Raw genomic sequence first — 15,334 nt, 5'->3', positions numbered from 1 at the left:
GTTTGCGAGCAGAAATGGGGCCCCTGTGAACTTGGACTGATTTCAACCCCAACAGGAGAGCTGAGGGCAGCCTCTCAGGGAGGACAGCAAGAGTCCCACGAGCTACAGGGAGACCAGGGAGCGAAACATCTGGACACAAAGGGGGTGGGTCCTTGCTACCTGCTGGCCGCGTTTCCAAGGCAACCACCAAGCACCAAGGATTCGACAAGAGAAGCTGGAAGGTGGGGGTCCAGCAGGTTCTCAAGCAGTGGGCCTTGCTTCCTGCTTGTGTGGTCACTGGATACTTGACCTGATGGCACAAGGGGGAGGGCAGCGGACATGCTCCCCCAGGGAGACCCTGCAGGTGTGCAGGGCACGACACCCCCTCACGTCCCTGTCCCTCAGGAAACACACCCGACACATGGAACCTTCCTTCCTATGCCTGGGCCCCCATGTGAGGCCACCGAAGCCCAGTGCCGGGACTGCATGTGAGCCCACCGCAGCCCACCTCCAGCAGCAGCCGCCCAGCAGGGAGAACAGCAGAGAAGACCCAGAAATGTCCCACAGAGCACAGGAAGCGGACACCAGGTATTTGCTCACATCTTGAACCTCCCCCTCTGGGGCACTGATGAAACCCAACCACATGGTGCCGACAGGACGCGGGTGGCCGAGGGACACCGGCTCCTTCTTCTGCCCCCCTTCCGATCCGGTCAGGGAGCAGCACCTCCTGACACTTGGGGGAGAATCTCCACTGCGCCTTGTCCTTGTAGCAGGAAATCCTCAGTGCTGCGGCACGGCGGGCAGAGAGCCGCAGGAAAGCCGCACGTGCTGTGCAGACACGGAGCGTGAAGAGCAGCCCGCGCTCCGCCAGTCTGAAGGAGAGCAGCCATGAGAAGCACGGGACGGAGCCGTGTATCCCGTCCCGCGTCACCGTGGGCACAGCCATTCCCAGCAGAAGTCCCTGCCGGCCCCACACCCCCAACTACCATCCCCAGGGCTGGTTTTTACCCCACCAGGAGCAGCACCTGAGAGGAACACACAGGGCAGGGTTTGGTCAAGGAGCTCAGCATCTGGGGCTCAGGTCAGGACATCCACGGGGTCAGAGTCGGCTCAGGGACCCGCCCTACGTGGTGCGTGGATGAGGCATGCGCTCCCTCGTCCACACATGGAGGAGGGGCACTGACGCCAGCAGATGGAGACATCTCCAATGACCTTCCCTGGATAGAGGACCAGTTTTCAGGGAAATGAACCCAATCCTGTGACTCAGGATACTCTGTTCACAGCTATGCCTTGGCTTATCAGGATTTCATTTTATGAAACATCATAAAAAGTCCTGTATAAACGTGATTGGTCTTTTGTCATTCAAAATATGATTTCTCTCTGCAAAATCTTCTGTACATGAACCCCTGACTCTCTCCAGGCCTGGGAACTGACGGGGAAGCCAATGTCTGTGAGACACTCGTTACCCTGTGCTATGGCTCCCATTTCTTAGACACACAAATTAAAGTTCTAAGGAATTAAGTAACTTGCCCACACAGCACTGGGTCTGACCAGAGACCCTGGTCAGATTCGGATGCTCATGTATCAGCCCCGCCAATAACCACCACTCAGCACCAAGAGGTCCCTAAGGGTCAGCTACTAAGGGTCGGGCTGGACGGTCAGGCAGGCCATCTCCTGAGCCGCTGCCAGAACACCCCTCCCGCGGGTCAGAACAAGCCCCATGTAATGCCGAGCTCTGCCAGGACCAGGGAGTCCAGATGGGCATCAGCACGGCCGTCGTGGCAGAGACACGGGACAACATTACAAACACGCTCTGAAGCGCTTTACAGATATTTGCGTTCACTTCCCTCCCAAGGTTTATGGGGAAGCATGTCTGGGATACTCAGCGTCCATTCTGGTTAAGGTTGACATTTAGATAAAATACACACAGGCAACAGTCACGGTGAGCTGACGCCTCGTGGCCCGAGTGTGAGCAGAGGCAGCCCCACTCGGGTCATGCCCATGTGACGACACCAAAGACCCAGGGACACAGGTCTACCCTGCTCTTTGGTCCTTTTTATAGCAATCACTTACACAACACGCAGCAAAGCGACTATAGCTAAAAAGCCTAACAAAGCCATGCTCGCTTGTGTCTAAACCTGTCCTCCTCCTACAAGTGCCCCGCGGTGGCTCAGGGGGCAGTGACAACACTTGTTCAGCACCGTCCTTGCTAGCGTTCTTGGTCCTCTTACAGACGGTGTGTGGGCAGCCGCAGGCCAGTGGCTTTGCCGTGGTCCAGAGCTGCGCAAGCTGAACCTGTGCCCACACCCTCAGAAAGAAGGCTCCCACGACAACCAACACACCCAGGTGCGGTGGGGCCTTAAGGACATACCGTGTGTGAAGCCCCTGGTAGAGTCAGGCCATGAAGGAAAGACTCCCCGCCACCTTTAAAGGTCCCCCAAGCAATAGGGCAGAGCAGGATCAGAAACAAACGCTCAGCCACCAGCCCCGCATGCCAGCACTGACCATGCGTCCATGGCACCCAGGATGAACCTGAGTGCATGGCAGGGTCCTTTGTGTCACAAACAGCAGGTCATCAGCACACAGAGGGGACAGGACTTAAGACTCAGAAACCCTCCAATTTGCAAGTCCATCCACAGCACGCATTTCCTGAGAGAATGTGACATGAGAGCAAAGTGCTCTTGTTCCTGAACCTCCACACCTTCACGTCCACCAGCAGTGCCACGGGCTTCCTTCACGGGGCTGCATTTTTCTCCATACGACGAAACAATCTGTATCACTTCATAAAAATCCTTAACAAACTACCCTCTGAACAGAGGTCCATGCAGTAAAAGGCACAGCTGCAATCCAGTCTTCCCTGAGCTCCAAGAACTAGGAGAGAAGTCAATCCACGCTTACTCCAGTCCAAATGGGTGTAAAACACACACGGAAAAACAGCAGATACTGAGTGCCAAGAGCATGCCGCACAGGGCTCGGAGCATCTGTGTGAGGTACACCAGCACTTGGCACACACCAGCTAGGCGCCACCGTGGCCCCCCAGTGCCCCCACGCCCACTCTGTGACTGAGAAACAGAGGTGCACGGTCTAGGCTGCCACATGCCCCATGGACCCGATCTGGACAGGGACTGGACTCGGGAAGCTGGGGTCCTCTCTGAAATGCCATACACGCTCGCTCTCCATGCTGGGCGTGAGCAGTCGGACCAGACTGGATGAGTGGAGAAGGGGGCAGCCAACTCCCCAGCAGCACCAGTGGACAGGCCAGGCCTAGAGAAGGCTTTCTGAAGCAGGCATGCCGGGGTCTAACCACGGTGAATACGGCAGGAAATAGACAAGAAACTTGGGATATTAACTTAACTCTATTTCTATTCAGTATTAAAACTCAAACTCCTCGTGAAACACAACACATGGAATGGGAGAAAATATCCTTAAATCACACATCTGAGAACAGACTAACCTCCATAATCTACAAAGAACTCCTACAAGTCAACAAAAACAAAGCAATTAAAAAATCAGCAAAGGACTTGAAGGGATGGGTCTCCAGAGCTGACACCCAGACGGCCCAGCAGGTGAGAAGATGCTCAGGTCACATCCTCGGGGAAACCAAACTCAAAGTCAGCATGTACTGCCTCGCGCCCCTTAGGACCAACCAGGAAAGAAGTGAGAAATGCTGTGGACACATGGCAGCCCCGGGCGAGGCTGACGGGGATGGGCAGCAGGGCAGCCGCTGTGTACAATCTCAAGGCTCCTTAGATAGACACAGGATCTGCAGAGGATGTGGTTATCCCACCGTGGCGTGGTCCCCAGGGAACTGAGAGCAGCCGGCCGGTGCCCGCCTCCACAGACATGACAACACTGCTCACGGAAGCCACAAGGTGGGAACCTCTCGAACGGGCACTGACAGGGGAGCAACAAAGTGTCCAGACTGCCACGAAGGAGGTGAAGGAGGAGGACATGCTGACACCTGCTCCGGCCAGGTGAGACCACAGAGGTCAAACATCGCATGAGCCACTTACGTGAACTAATGATGATTTCCTAGAATGGGCAAACGCACAGAGACAGAAGGCAGAACGTGGTCACGGGGGCCAGGGTCAGAGAGCAGGGTCTGGTTTGGAATGATGCACAAGTTCTGGAGAGGACAGCGGGGATCTTCACGCAACACCATAAATGTACTTAATGCCCCTGGATTTGTAGACTTAAGAATGGTGAAAATGGTAGATTTTATGTTTATTATCCACCATAAAATCCCTGAAACTCTTCTACGTAGAGTTAAACAGCCTCGCTGTACACCTACCCCTCAGGCGTTCCAGCCACAGAGTGCCCATCCCTCCAGGTGACCCACACGTGCACCTGCACCTGCACGAGCCGCCACCTCCCCCGCCACGCTGTTCCCTCCATCCCTGCAGATCTGCCCCCTTCCCCAGGCCCCCCCTGCTTGCTGGCACTCTCCTCCCAGAACGTGGTCCAGGCAAGCCCACAGGCGGCTTCAGACGGACTCTCCCCCCACCACCAGCCACCGCAGGCCAGAGCAGAGTGGATTCACCTGCACAGTGTCCACAGGGGCACGTGTTTATAACCACTGACAGACTGCATCACGGGAAGAAACTGGAAGTAAGCCCCAGCATCGCAAACCCCAGACTGTGGTCCAGGGCTTCCTGGGGTACAAGGGTAATGCCAGATAATTTAAAATTTCAGGGAAAACACAGCAACTACCGACATCTGTTAGGCCACAGAAACCACTACCTGAAGGGAGAGTTCAGAGTTTCATCCTGAAATCATGCTGTGTTCCTTGCAACGGGTCCTATTGCCATGTGGCTGGGATTTGGGCAGTTGTTCATTCAAAGCAAATACAGAGAAACGTTCAGTGTGGAAGAGGAAAGGAGAGCAGAGGGTCTGACCGCACTCCACAGCTGCAGAAGCTGTGAGTGCCCACAGGGACACATGTCTCGTTATCAAGCAAATACGGCTGTTTAAGGACAAAATGTGAATATCTTTATTCCGATTTACATGTGTTCTTACTGAGGTACAGTTGATATGTAACATTAGTTTGAGGAGTACAACATAATGATTAGGTAACTGTACATACTGCAAAATGTCACAACAATCCTCATCAATGTCCATCACCACATACACTCACAAATTTTTTTCTTGTGATGAAAACTTTTAAGATTGACTCTCTCAGCCGCTTGCAAATATATGATTCAATGTCATTAACAATCACCACCAAGCTTTATATCCCCAAAACTTACTTTATAACTGTAAGTTTGTATACGCGTTTTCTAAACAGCTATGACCATATCAGGATTTAAATACTTATAGAAAACTGTTGAAGCCTAACAACCCAGTAAAACGAACTGGTAGATATTTATTTTGGCCAGGTGACTGTGAAAACCTTACTGAGACACTAGGATGGGCTTCTAGCTTAAAGAATTCAATGAGGGTTAGCCCTACCAAGCAGGTGGATGGCTCACTGCTCCTGATAATTGAGAAGGACTGAACAGGGATGCCTGGGTGGCTCGGTCGGTTAAGACGCTGCCTTCGGCTCAGGTCATGATCCCAGGGTCTTGGGATCGAGCCCCGCATCGGGGTCTCTGCTCGGCAGGGAGCCTGCTTCTCTCTCCGCCTCTGCCTGCCTCTCTGCCTGATTGTGTTCTCTGTCTGACAAATAAGTAAATAAGTAAAATCTTAACAGAGAAGGACTGAATAAATCTGGTACAAAGACTTTAACCAATGCCATATGCCAATCAAGATATGCAGACCAAAGTCCCCTCCCTGTCCTATGAAACACTTTTCTCTTTTTTTTTTTTAAAGATTTTATTTATTTATTTGACAGACAGAAATCACAAGTAGATGGAGAGGCAGGCAGAGAGAGAGAGAGGGAAGCAGGCTCCCTGCTGAGCAGAGAGCCCGATGTGGGACTCAATCCCAGGACCCTGAGATCATGACCTGAGCCGAAGGCAGCGGCTTAACCCACTGAGCCACCCAGGCGCCCATGAAACACTTTTCTGTCGGTGTGGAGGTAATGCGGGTTTCCACTGTGCATCTGCCGATGGCATTCCATGGAGCACGTGTATGCAAGCGCACACGTCATGAGACACACTGAGGCTAAGCCCCTGCCCACGCAGTGCCCACGCATGGCATCCCTGCATGGCAGCTGTCATGGGCTGTGGGGGGTCATACCACACCACCTGGATCAAGAGAGTGTCTGAAACAGGCCAAGGAAGGTGCACATGACCGGAGAGAACAGCTGCGAGGAAAGCGCTGGAACATCTTCACAGCCCTCATGCGAACGATCCCGTTCCTCAACCCTACAGTGTGATGACGGGTGACCTAAAACACTCATGCACAGTCTTTAAAGATCCTGAATATGCCACACAGACTTCATGCACATCAACATAAATTACTATAATAAGCATTTATGCATACATGTTTTTCTTATAAAACAAACAGACGAGAAACCATCACCTAACATTTTTCTGCACGTAGAAGTACTTGATTTCTTTATCATTTTGACTGGATTCCTAAATCTCTTGAACTTACTTCTTGGAATCTGGTTCATGAGGGGGAAAAAAAAAAGGTCTGCAGATTCAACGAGAAAATCCAGCTCACAAAAGGGACACACACAGGGTCTGCGATGGCATCCCTGCTGCACTTTCATCCTCTGGGGGGACTCTGCGCCACCGCACCCCGGTCTCGTGGCACCACCGCCCTCCCTTCAGGGGCACAGGCTCACCCCAGAGACACAGCCGGTTCTGCTTCAACCACAGTAAAAGGAGTTAAATGAATTTCTGGTTTCCCAGTGCACATAAAAGTAGGTTTATACTACACCACATTCCCATGAGTGTGCAACTGTGTTATGTCTAAAACACTTAAAAATATTTCATTGCTAAAAAATGCTAACACTGTAAGTCAGCTGCCAGCAAATTGTAACCCCTGAATGCAGATCATCATAACAAACGTAACAGTAATGAGAAAGTGTGAAATATTGGGAGAATTAGCAAATGTGATGCTGAGACAAAGCGAACAAAGGCTATTGGAATGACGAACCCTCAATGTGTGAACGTGTCGCGTCTGCCAAGCAGGATGAAGCCTGGGGCACCTGTCCTCAAGACAAGCACCAGCCCAGCCTGTGGAGGACCAGTCTGCTGGGTTGACTCACAGCAGCCACAGTGTCTGTGGATCCTGGTCCTTCCTGATGCCAAGGGGGCAGCCTCATTTCCCAGGAAAACACATGTAACCTGACACGGGAAGGCCGCCATCACCAGGCGCAAGTAATGCGAGCCGCAGTGAAATCAGGAGCACCGTCTGCTCAAAGGACAGCTCCTCAAGACACCTTACTTCTGCCCCCGTCACAAGTCAGATACACGCCACTAAGAAAAACATGACACCGTCACCTGGTGACAGCATGTTTTAGGAAAAGACACAAACACAGACCATGACACCTGCTCCCTCGAGCCTCAAATACTCCATTTCTTTCCTCGTGGGGAGATGCTCTGTGGGGCTTTCGCTGGTCTTAGCAGCTGTTCTCCCAACGATTTGGAGATCAGTATGTTTAATGCTCTCATCTCCATTTGCTTAATGCCTTTATTATTTTTGTCATTATAATCCCATTAGAAGAGATTCTCATTGCCATTACGATCCTTTGTGGAGTTGCCACGCCTGCTTCTGAAGGACTGTAATAAGGCTGAGCCATCTAGATGCAGGAATGGCCATCACTACACCCAGATGCAAATTTCTTCTGCTTGCCTACAGTCGACACAGGGACTACACATCCGCTGACCCTTCAGAGCCCAGAGAGTGAGCAGGAACCGGTCTGGTCTTTCACCAATCACACTGCTGTGAGGAGTGCCGCGGATGCCAAAGAGAACATCAAGCCCACCAGATGGGGGGCAGGGAGAGGCTGCAAAGTTATTTTTGTAGTAAGATGTCTTGTACGCTTTTTGTAATTAGCATTTCAGAGCAGCATTATTTTCATCTTGGAATCTTTAAAGAAACCTGGTTCAATAAAACACACCAGAAGTTACGTTGCTTTGCAAACGCGTTTAGAGCTTAAGAAACAAATATCCCTTGGAAATGCCTTCCCAAAGAGTTTGCAAGGAATTAGGACCAAGCCAAGCCAAGAACCCAGCTACTCCCTCCGTCCCAGACCACCCTCCCCACGGCACCCAGACATAAAACCCTCTCAGTCAATAATCCACAAAAAGGAGGACGTGTTCTCTAGACTCTATAAAGAATAAAGACAGTTTCACGGATTTTTGTAAGGTGTGAATGAAAACATATACTCTCCCACAATCACTCAGAATAACTCAATGGAGGCATGAGCTCAAAAGTAAACATATGAGACCCACTGGCAGTCACTGAAAGCAGAAGCTCCAAGTGTCCTTTGCTGGGGAAAAAAATTCTGCACTATCAGAATGTGTCACATTGTGGGAGCCAGAAACCACTGGCTGGGAGTCTTGACCGTGTTATGCTGCCATCTGCCACGTGGTAAGGCCACCACCCATCCATCTGTACACAGACTCAGTTTCCTGCCAGTCAAGAAACAGGTGTGGACATCAGTTATTACCAGAAACACTGAGGGTAGGAGGTATTTGCTAGAACCAATCTCTGACCATAGAATGATTTCATTTTCTCAGCACCCAGAGGTGGGACAGAAAGAGAGGAGCCAAGCTAGGAAGTCTCCACCCACTTTAGTCCATGAAAAGTATCTACAGATCACGGGAAGGAGAGGAAGAGCAACAGGGGAAGCTGCTTCCTTGTAAGGGAGAGGGCCTGGGTTTTCAGCAAGTCATAAATCATGGCTACCTGTCCAAGTCATTACTCATAAATTTTAATAGGTTTATTAAGAAACATTTCGCTGACTATAAAAAGATACTCATTAACACAATAGCCAAACTCTGGAAAGAGCCCAGATGTCCATCAACAGACAAATGGATAAAGATGTGGTTCATGTATACAATGGAATATTATGCAGCCATCAAGAAAATGAAATCTTTATGCTGAGTGAAATAAGTCAAGCAGAGAGAGTCAATTATCATATGGTTTCACTTATTTGTGGAGCATAACCAATAGCATGGAGGACAAGGGGCGTTAGAGAGGAGAAGGGAATTTGGGTAAATTGGAAGGGGAGGTGAACCATGAGAGACTATGGACTCTGAAAAACAATCTGAGGGGTTTGAAGTGGCGGGGGGGGGTGGGAGGTTGGGGTACCAGGTGGTGGGTATTATAGAGGGCACGGATTGCATGGAGCACTGGGTGTGGTGAAAAAATAATGAATAATGTTTTTCTGAAAATAAATAAATTGGAAAAAAATAAAAAAGCTTTTAAATGAAAAAAAAAGAAAGAAAAAGAAAATGAAATCTTACCACTCACAATGACGTGTATGGAATTAGAGGGTACTCTGCTATGTGAAATAAGTCAATCAGAGAAAGACAAACACCATATGATCTCACTCATATCTGGAATTTAAGAAACAAAACAAAGGATCACAGGGGAAGGGAAGGAAAGCAAGTAAGACGAAATCAGGGAGGGAGACAAACCATAAGAGACAAACTGAGGGTAGCTGGAGGGCAGGGGTTGTGGGGTTGGGGTAATTGGGTGACGAGCATTAAGGAGGGCACATGATAGAATGAGCACTTGGTATTACAAGCAACTGATGAATTACTGAACTCTACCTCTGGAACTAATAACACATTCTATGTTAATTAAATTGAACATAAGTAAACACTTTTTAAAAAATAAGTAAAGTGCATACTGGGTTTTAGCACATTTATAGACATGAGCAACCATCAGCACAAGCAATGCTAGAACACTGACATCACTACAAAAGGAACACCCATACCCGGGGTGGGGGGCATTCCCAGTCTCCACCTTAGAGACGGGCACTTGGCTTTCTGCCTCAGGGCCCCGCCCACTCTGGACCTTCCCCACACATGCAATCCCAACACGTGCTTCCTGCGTCCAGCTGCCGAACATCATGCTTTCAAGGCCCATCCCCGCTGGGGTGTGCATTCTGCTCCTTCTGATTCCTCATGTCCCACTGCGCTGCAATGCCACGCTTCATTCATCCATTCATCTCTCACAGACATCGGGATGGTTCGCTCTCTGGCTGTTAAGAATAATGCTTCTCTGAACATCTGCGCACACACTGGACGTGGCTATGTGCGGATGGGACTGCCGGCCCACAGGCAGCTCCAGGCTGCACATCCTGAGGGACCGCCAACTGTCCTCTACCGTGACCGAGCCATTTCACGTCCCCACCAGCAGCACCCCAGAGCGCCGCCTGCTCCACGCATGGAGGGCTCGCTGTGCTCTGTGGTTTCCCAATCTCTGTGGTCATGCTAGTGGGTGCAGAGTGGTATCTACTGACGTTGGGACATTCACTTCTCCAGTGGACAATGATGTGGGGCATCTTTTCACAAGTTTATTTTATATCTCAGTATCTTCTTTGGAGACATGTTTATTCAGAAACGTTGTCCACTTGACAGCATTTTTAGGCTCACAGAAAAACTGAGAAAATACAGCAACCCCATATACCCAGTGACCCTGCCCGGACCATGCCGTTTTCTCAGGATCAATACTGTCAGCAGGGCAGTGCATTCATGAAAATTAATGACCCAACACCAGCAAGCTCTTATTAACCCAAGGGCATGACTTCCTCTAGGGCTCACTCCATTGCACGGCTCTAAGATGTCTGACACACGCATAATGCCATGTGTCCACCATCACACACACACACACCTTTTGTATCACCCCATGGGTCTTGGGTAGCTTGCCCCCTTATTCTTGGTTCTGTCTCCTCCTGCTTTCTAGCTGGGGAGTGTCCGTGGACATCTCCTCCAGACGGTGCCCTCCTGTGTTGGAGTATCCAGTTTGCGGTCCCATCCCAGTACTTCCATCCCCAGCATCTCCTTGCATTCTTCCACCGAGTTCCCATCTCTCTGCCGACACCGTCCATGGCTGTTCACTTTTTCCATCACAGCCTTGGCCATCCCAGTGTGACAGTTCTGAAATCTTTGCTATAGCCAAGTCGGCTGCTTATCTCTTCAGACTATGCTTTTGCCTTTCACCAAAAACTCCAGAACACCAGACATGACACACCAGGCAAACACCTTCAACGGGAGGTTCTGAGATTCCCCTGCCTGGGACTTGGACAGTTTCGTGTTTACTGCAGCCGTAGGTCAAGACGCCAACATTTCCTCCAGTGTTCTTGTGTTCTTGTCATCTCTGTGTCTCCCTTAAGACACCTTCTGGAGGAAGGCTGAGCCTGGCAGGAGACCCCTCTGAGGTAATCCTATTATTTGGGAGCCCCACTGCCATGGCAGGAAGGCGTGAAGCAGGGAAGGGTTCCCAGTGCCATGGTTCTGTTTCAGCCTTGCACTCAGCCTGCATTCCTTGGCTGTAACTGCCCACCATGTCCCCACACCTAACAAAGGAAGGCAAGGCATGCCAGAGCTGGGCATTCTGCTCAACCCCATCATTCAGGCTCTGGGGAAACCCACATCCATCAGGCTTGGTAAAATAATTTTCCATTGACGGAAGGTCTTATTAAGAAGGACAGAAAGCGGGGCGCCTGGGTGGCTCAGTGGGTTAAGCCGCTGCCTTCGGCTCGGGTCATGATCTCGGGGTCCTGAGATCGAGTCCCGCATTGGGCTCTCTGCTCAGCAGGGAGCCTGCTTCCCTCTCTCTCTCTCTCTGCCTGCCTCTCTGCCTACTTGTGGTCTCTCTCTGTCAAATAAATAAAATCTTTAAAAAAAAAAAAAAAAGAAGGACAGAAAGCTCAGGACATCCTTCGGAATGGTAACCTTCCCTCTTCTCCTAGCCAGTGAGTGGGGTAGTCCTTTGGTCCTAACCCTGAGAGCCTGAAAAGGTTCCTAAAGGGAAAACTCACAGATACAGAGAGGGTCCCCAAGAGTTCAGGCCACTCTTAGGGTCCAGACATCTGTCAAGGTCAGGTGTCACCACCAGCTGTGCCGGTAGAAGGGCCTGTGCTCCTTGCAAGCTGTGGGCTCCTGGACGCACCTGTCCATCCATCTGTCCAGTTTCAGGAGTGCAGATTTGCCCTGTGGCCACAATTCTCCAGTGTATCTAAGAAAAGTTGTGGGTTTTCAGTTTGATTAGCATCATTCTTGCTGAAAGTACAGTGTGATGACTTCAAGCTCCTTGTATAGTGAACTGGAAACGCTTGGTCCTTGTCCCTTATCAAATACACGATTTGCAAATATTTCCCCCTACACTTCAGGTATGTTTTCAGTTCCAGGATGGTGTACTTGGAAGCCCAGATTTTCCAATCTCAATAAAGTCTGATTACCTAGGGAAGTCTTGAGTCTTGACTGACCCTGCCAGGTTCTAAAATCACCACTGAAGACCATGGCCAGACCCTGACGTAAAAGGAAAGAAGGGCTACGAGCAGATATCTCTGAAGTTTATGGTCAAATAGGCTAAATGTAGGCAAAAAGAAAAAACTTGTTTAAAAGAATATTGCATTGAAATTTTAAAGTTGCTTAGAATGTCTTAATTACGTTACAGTCAGGATGCTCTGGGGTCTGATATGCATTAGAACAAATGCACTGAAAATCTCAGGTGTGTTGGTAAGCCTGAAATCGAGGCAACAGAACATACTAGAAATTCAGTACAGCTCAAGTCTGTAACATCACTGACTTAACTGAATAATAAAAGCATTTTCATATACTAAATTTTAAGAGCATTTTATTAAAGTAATTACATCTTTTTAAGGATAAAAATCATATATTCCCATTTCTTAGATAGTTACAAGGAGAAAGCTCTTCTTGGTTTGAAAAAACAAACAATAACATACTTTTCCTTGCAAAGATTTTCTGGTAAATATCCTTATAAAATCTAATCCAATCATGCATGTTTACTTCAGTCCATGAAACAGTCCTATTCCCTTCCTGCCACAGAACAAATCTAGCTAAGGTCAAGTAGGTGCTGACACAGAGTATGTCTGACATCCTTAAGCAGTAGGTGCTGGTAAATGTTAATTAACTTTCTGATGTGAACAATGAATAGCACTGGGGGTACTTGGGCAGCTCAGTTGGTTAAGGATCCCACTCTCGGTTTCGGCTCAGGTCATGATCCCAGGGTCGTGGGATCGAGCCCCCCATGAGGCTCGCAGTCAGCACAGAGTCTGCTTGGGACTCTCTCCCTCTGCTCCTCCCCTGCCCCAGTGTCGCACATGCATGTGCTCTCTAAAATAAATAAATAAATATTTAGAAAAAAGAATCAATAGGTCACATTTTCTTAATAAAATGCTTTTCTCATTGTAAACTCAATAAAACCTACAAACTCAGTGCAACCCACTATTGCTCCAACCCTCCCCCCCGCAAAGCTTTATAAATCCATCATCAACCACCACCACCAAATTAAGACCACAGAGAAAGGCAGGATAGCAGCCAGATCCGGCAAAGAGGCTCTCCAGTCAGCGACAAAGGAGAGCAGTTCTAACATGACTGCGGGTGGGTATTTTGGGGGAGTGAGCAAGGCTGAAGCAAAAACGGTGAAGACGTGTCAGACCCTCACCCGCTCATCAATGATGGAAGCAGCTTCTCTGCTGAACCAGATAAAGTGTGTGAACATTCCAAGAACATTTCCTCAGTTTCTGTGCTGTTTACAACCTGACGGTACAGACCCAACTGGTTTTCGAGTTTAATCCGCCTCAGTGTCAGATCCTTCCCCAGCGCTGGCTCACACGGTAGTGGAAAGCAACAATCAGGCCCTGAGAGGAAGCATGCCGGTTCCCGTGACAGGGACCCCCGATATCCTGATCCCAGACCACGGAGAGGACATCACTGAACACAAGGGAGCCCCAGGTGCAGGGCTCCCCACAGGTGCGACAGAGGCAGAGCTCCCACCGCTCACGGGTTAGAGAAACACTCAGGAGGACGAGTTCTGAGCCTTGGTTCCTTTGTGCTATCGTTCACAGTTCTGAGACTGTCGCACACACAGCTCTCCACAGACTTTTATTCTAGAGCAGGGTCAGGCTGGCAGCGAGGTAGCCGGAAAGCACTGCCCGTGCGCCTCCCACCCCACCGCGTGCACGAGCCCCGCCATCCGCATCTCCAGGGGAGGGACAGTTGTCATCACCCAGTGCACGGTGCACTTCAGGGTCACCCTTGGTGTTGGGCACTCTGTGGGTCCAGGCACATGTATAATGACATGTACCTACCATGACAGGGTCACACAGACTAGCTTCGTTGTCCCCAAATCCTCTGTGCCCCACCTGCTCATCCTCCCTCCCCAACCACTGTAGTATTTGATTTCTAAGCGGACACCAAAATGCCTGCATGCGGCTCTCGCGGGCAGGAGGAGTCCGTGCCCACTCACGGCGGCCTCTGTTCCATGCCGCCAGCAGCAGCACCCAGTCCCCCCGCTGGGCAACGCAAGTGTTCTCCACAGTCCTTACAAGGCTGGGCTTTCCTCTGTCCCACACTTGACAGAAACACACGACAGATCAGAAAAGGAAGACGGGAAGGTCGGGCGCTCGCCTGCTGCCTGGCTCTCTGGCATCTACCAGGCAAGGCCTCACGCAGGAGCTCCAAGGGGCAAAAGCAGGGGTGTGCATGGGGCAGAGGTGGGCCGTGGAGGCTGCCGTGTGAGTCTGTTGCGAACTCAGCCAGCTCCAAGTTGTTCGGGCCGTTCTGCCGTGCTCCTGTCCCGCCACAGGGGAAGAATCATTCCTAACCGCAAGTTTCCCATGGGGTTCAGTGAGTCCACACATCACAGCCGCTGGCCCGGTGCCTGGCAGGTGCTGAGCTCTCAGGAAGTGTAACTGGCCTCATTATTCTATTATTTTTACTGCTTCTGGGGAGGCTGAATCCCATAGATACAATGTCAGTGAAGGCTGCAATTCAGTGCTGTCTGAAGTCACCAGATTAAGATTAGACACTCAGAGATTATAAAAAAGAGAGAGAGAGAGAGGATAAAAATGAATTTCAGTGTGTGTGCACACAGGTGTGTGAGCGCAGAGACAAGTGTGCCCACATGTGTGTGTCTGCAAAGAGACTGACTCAGACAAAATGTGGAGAAGGAAGCTCACCAGAGGCAGGAAATCCATCACCACCACCATCCACACCTCTGTGCCATATATACCTTGGCGGCTTCCTCAAGGTTTCATCAACAGGTAAAACAAACTTTTTTCTGAGGTATCTGTGAAGCAGATTCACACAGATGTTCGTGCATCTCCTCAAAATACACAACCCATCCAAGGAAAAAAGCCACCATTTGAGAGGACTACACAGTTAGATGCTAAAGCACCCTTGTCAGACCTTGAATCTTTCCTCTTTTCAAACTGAGTCCTAGGCTATCCTACCACGATCTTTCCACAGAGCTGCTTCGCACA

At 50.1% G+C, this 15,334-nt stretch overlaps 1 long non-coding RNA gene across 1 annotated transcript in view; it reads right to left on the bottom strand.

The window, feature by feature from the left end:
* Positions 1-15,334, bottom strand: part of LOC122890050 — a 271,781-nt gene that overhangs the window by 25,981 nt on the left and 230,466 nt on the right. The window lies entirely within an intron of this gene.

The sequence above is a fragment of the Neovison vison genome, chromosome 11 (genome assembly GCF_020171115.1).
Source record: "Neovison vison isolate M4711 chromosome 11, ASM_NN_V1, whole genome shotgun sequence".
Classification (NCBI taxonomy): Eukaryota; Metazoa; Chordata; class Mammalia; order Carnivora; family Mustelidae; genus Neogale; species Neogale vison.
The sequence above is the reverse complement of the archived record's forward strand: the minus strand, read 5'-3'. Positions and strand labels throughout refer to the sequence as shown.